Source organism: Lolium rigidum, chromosome 3 (genome assembly GCF_022539505.1).
Source record: "Lolium rigidum isolate FL_2022 chromosome 3, APGP_CSIRO_Lrig_0.1, whole genome shotgun sequence".
Taxonomy (NCBI): Eukaryota; Viridiplantae; Streptophyta; class Magnoliopsida; order Poales; family Poaceae; genus Lolium; species Lolium rigidum.
The window spans coordinates 66,897,731-66,903,117 of record NC_061510.1 but is presented as its reverse complement, the minus strand read 5'-3'; positions in this window follow the sequence as shown (position 1 = coordinate 66,903,117).

Sequence of the window (5,387 nt, the reverse complement as noted above, 5' to 3'; positions counted from 1 at the left end):
CAACCGGACACCCCGCCGGGTCAACCTGGCGCCGACCGGATCCTCAACCGTGGCACACCGGGCAACATCCAGGGGCCCTGGACCCCTAACCCGGTGACCACCCGGTGGCAGGCCTGGTTTCAACCGGCCTGACCCGGTCGACCGGCCCCTGGACCGGCCAAGTTCGAGTCTGTCTCGACCAGATCCAATCTGGGTCAGTTTTCTATGTATCTTTTTGACCCCTGGTCGTCCTGAACCCCTATATAAGTGCCCAGGACGCCCCCAAATTAGATTTAGACCACGTTTAAGATAAACCCTAGTTCATAGTTGATTGCTTTGCAACTCTATAGAATTCGTACACCATATTGCATCGATTTGGTGTTTGTTACTGAAAGTCTTGTGTGATCTGTTGTTCCATTGGGGATTAGAAGATTGCAATTTGCCGCTTCGTGGTAGGCGGCTACGTGCGCAAGTGTGTGGAGTTGCGAATATCTTGCAGGGTTGAGAGCTGTTGCATTAGCGACAGGGATTGATCGAGAGACTTCGTCGGCGTCATACAAGTTATCTCCACCTCCTCATTGTGTTATCTCCACTGTGTTCATCGTGTGTACATCACCACCACTGTCGCTTACTGAGAAGATCGGGCCACCCCTTATCATCTTGGTATCAGATTTCAGTGCTTCCTCGGTAAGCCATCAATAATCCACCCCATAGTTGAGTTCTGAGTGTTTCCTATCCAGAAAAAGCCATAAAAAGTTAGGGTTAGGGTTTGCCATAGCCTTAGATTGCACTAATTTCGAGTTTTAGTTGCTTTTCGTAGATGTTTTTGCGTATCTTTTTTCTTCCATCTAATATTGTTAGGATTTGTGTTTCCGCTATCATCTAGTTTCAGTTTTTGTTATTCCGAGTCCACATAGCATACAGTGTGCTTGTTCCCAACTATAGACACAACCTTTCGATATAAGTGACTAGAAACTTCCCCAGAAGAGACTAGTTTTACCACTCGACAGGCTCTCATTAGGGTTTTGTTGCTTTGCATTATCTGTTTGGCCGTGTTCAAGGAATTGTGTCATAAAATTTTAAAAAAAGAGAAAATAGAAAAGAAGCAAAAAGAGCTACAAGTGCTGCGTGTGATAAAAAAAATCCAAAAAGAAAAGTGAAGTGCTAGTAGAATCAAGTGAAGGCCTAAGTTTTCTTTACTGCACCTGTAGTTGAGCAATCTTGTGCCTGTTCCATTGAGCTTTGCTAGCGCCTCTCGAGTGCATTGCAACCTTTTCATCCATATAGTTGCATTGCCACACTTATCGCTTGTGTGAGTATCATTGGTTGTCTACGGTCAGCGCTAGAGCTTGTTATTGGTGCAAATAGGTAGCCTACCTACAGCCCCACATATATCATGCTTTGTCGTGTGGTTGTTCTTATACCCTTGATATTCGCTTCGCTACATCCGTGCACTAGTTATCACTACAAGTGGTAAGCAATACTAATTCACTTTGGAGCTGTAAGACTACCTTTTCTTATCAGTTTTGAGTGAGTTGTGAGAGTACCACCATATATATTTGTTTTAGTGCACTAATCTACTAACCATGTCTTCTAGTGATGAAAAATTGTTAACCAGAAAAACAAGGATACTGCTGATGTGATGACATGGAGGGAGTATGAAGCTCTTCGTAATGAGATGCGACGTGAATTCCGCGTTCAGGACGAAGAACTAAAAGGGACCGTTGATGAGGTCACCAAGAATCTGGATACTACTAATGAGGCCGTCAATGCTATGCAAGATCAAATAACGGATATTCAGCGCAATATTCAAGCTTTGACACTAGCTGTTGAGAATTTGAACCAACAACAACAACACCATGAGGATGAAGATGATGAGTTTCAAGATGAAGCGCGTGGTGCTGGTCGTGGTGTTGGACGTGGTAATCGTGGTCGTGGCTTTGTTGAACTCGAAGCTCGCCGTGTTCCTCCACAACCGCAAGACGATGGTTTGGGTAAGCTAAATTTCTCAATACCCAAATTTGAAGGAGGTGCTAATGTTGAAGAATACCTCACTTGGGAGCTGAAAATTGAGAAGTTATGGCACCTACATGACTATATTGTAGATAGGAAGGTTAAGCTTGCTTCCTCAGAATTTGATGGTTATGCATTGCGTTGGTGGGATGGAGTTACACGTGCTCTTCAGGAAGATAATGAGTTGTCAGTTCTTACTTGGCGCGAGATGAAGTCCATTATGCTTGCTCGTTTCGTTCCCACTAATTATTTGCGATCTATATATGACAAGTTGACCCTCTTGAGGCAAGGTGTTATGACAGTTGATGCTTATTACATGGAGATGTAGATGCTTATGCAGCGTGGCCGTGTCCGTGAGTCACTTGAGATGACAATGCAACACTTTCTGCATGGTTTGACATATAAGGTTAAAGGCATTGTTTGTTATCAAAGTTACACTACAATGAATCAGCTGTTACATCATGCAAGAGAAGCTGAAGCACAGTTGGTTGATGAAGCGCAAATCAAGGGACGTGCTACGGGAGCTGGGCGCTACATGCCTAGGGCACCCCCATATCCGACGCCGGCGCCATCTTCGTGCCCCTCACCTTTTCCTACTTCATCTAGCAAGCCGGTCTCCAATGTGTCCAACACAAAGAAGCCCGAACCTGCTGCAAGTACAAGTGGTTCTAGCATGTCTACGGCGCGCAATCGCGATATGAATTGCCATACATGTGGAGTCAAGGGTCACTTCAAGAGATATTGTCCTAACTGAAAGGTGATGATCATTAATGACCATGATGAGTATGAGACTAGAGATGATGCTGATCCATATGCTCTAGAAGATGATGATTATGAGAGTGATGGTGTAGATAATTTTCCGTCTGAAGCTCGCACTATTGTTGTTTCACAGCGTGCTCTTAATGTGCAGCCGAGTGCATCTACTCAACGCTGCAATTTGTTCCAAACAAAGGCACTAGTTGGTCCTGATAAAGCTTGCAAAGTCATTATTGATGGCGGGAGTTGTCGCAATCTAGCAAGCAAGGAGTTGTGTGCAGAGGTGAAGCTGAAGTATCTACCGGACCCGCATCCATATTATATTCAGTGGTTGAGCGATAATGGTGAGATGAAGGTAAACTACATGGTGCGTGTTGATTTTGAGATTGGACCGTATAATAATTCCATTGATTTTGATGTGATTCCTATGACGGTGTGTCACTTACTATTGGGTCGGCCATGGCTCTATGACCTTTCTGTGCAACACAATGACCGTGCCAATACATATCACTTGGAGTTCAAGGCAAGAAAATCAACTTGCAGCCTATGTCACCACAACAAATTGTCAATGAATCTCGTCAAAAAGTTGAAGTAAACTTGGAGGATGCACCTTTAGATAGGCGAGAGAATTGTAATGCCGTGAGTGATATAACGAAAAGTGAGAGAGTGAATTCCTTAGTCTTATTAGCCACCAAAGAGGACATGAGAAAATTTAGTGAGGGTCCTACAGCCATGCCTCTTGTGCTTATGTACAAGGGTGAGGTTTTGGTTTCTACGGACATGACCCATATTTCTCTTGGTGTTTCTAGTGTTTTGCAGGAATTCAGCGACGTGTTTCCGGAGGAGGAGCCTGCAGGATTGCCACCATTGCGTGGTATTGAGCATCAAATAGACTTGATCCCCGGCGCCTCGCTGCCCAATAGGGCGCCATATAGGACGAACCCCGAAGAGACGAAGGAGATACAGAAGCAAGTACAAGCGCTACTCGACAAAGGTTATATCCGCTTAAGCTTTAGTCCTTGTGATATTCCTGTTATTCTAGTTTCTAAGAAAGATGTTACATGGCGCATGTGTGTAAATTGTAGAGCGATAAACAACATTACTATTCGATATCGTCATCCTACCCCGCTTAGAGGATATGCTAGATGAATTGAGTGGTGCTGTTGTTTTCTCTAAAATTGACTTGCGTAGTGGATATCATCAAATTAGGATGAAAGAGGGGGATGAGTGGAAAACAGCCTTTAAAACAAAATTTGGTTTATATGAGTGGTTAGTAATGCCTTTTGGTTTGACTAATGCACCTAGCACTTTCATGAGACTGATGAACCATGTTTTGCGTGATTTTATTGGCAAGTCTGTGGTTGTGTACTTTGATGACATTTTAATCTACAGCCGCAATGAATCTGATCGTACTATACATATTCGACATGTTTTGCAAGTGTTGCGTGATAGTAAACTCTATGGTAATCTTGAGAAGTGCATATTTTGCAAAGATAAGGTCATATTTCTGGGTTATGTTGTCTCTAAGCATGAAGTAGAAGTAGATGTGTCTAAAATTGAAGCAATTCAAAATTGGCCTACTCCCATGAATGTGAGTCAAGTAAGAAGTTTTCATGGTCTAGCTGGGTTCTATAGAAGATTTGTGCCCAATTTTAGTAGCATTGCTGCACCTTTGAATGAATTCACTAAAAATGGTGTTGCATTTGAGTGGGGCGCAGCCCAAGATCGTGATTTTGATGAACTAAAGAGATTGTTAACTTCTGCACCGTTGGTTGCACTTCCTGATTTCAATAAGCAATTTGAGATTGAATGTGATGCTAGTGGTATTGGAATTGGTGGTGTGTTGATGCAAGAGTGTCGCCCAATTGCATATTTTTCTGAGAAACTTTCTAGAGCTAAGTTGAACTATACTATATATGATAAAGAATTGTATAATTTAATTAGAGTTCTTGCGGTTTGGCAACATTATTTGTGGCCAAAAGAATTTATCATATATTCTGATCATGAAGCTTTAAAATATCTGAAAGCTCAATCTACATTGCATAGGCGTCTTGCTAAGTGGTTGAGTTCATTGAGTCTTTTCCATACATTATTAAGCATAACAAGGGAAAAGTTAATATTGTTGATGATGCTCTATCTAGGAAGAATATGTTATTAACTCAACTTCATGTTAAAATTCCTAGATTAGAAATACTATGTGATTTGTATGCTACTGATCATGATTTTGCCGAACCATATCACTTGTGTGCTATTGGTAAAGCATGGGAGAAATATCACATACATGATGGGTTCTTGTTTAGAGCTAACAAACTATGTGTTCCAGAATCGTCTGTGTGTTTGCTCTTATTGCAGGAATCACATGCTGGAGGTTTGATGGGTCACTTTGGGCGTGAGAAGACGCTATTCATGCTCGCTGATCACTTTTATTGGCCAAAGATGAGGCGGGTTGTGGACATGTATGTGAAGAGGTGCATTACTTGCAACAAGTCCAAGTCCAAGCTGAAGCCTCACGGTTTGTATACTCCTTTACCGGCACCTACTACACTATGGGAAGACATTAGTATGGATTTTATGTTGGGTTTACCGCATACTAAAAGAGGCCATGATTCTATATTTGTGAAAGTGGATAGATTCTCTAA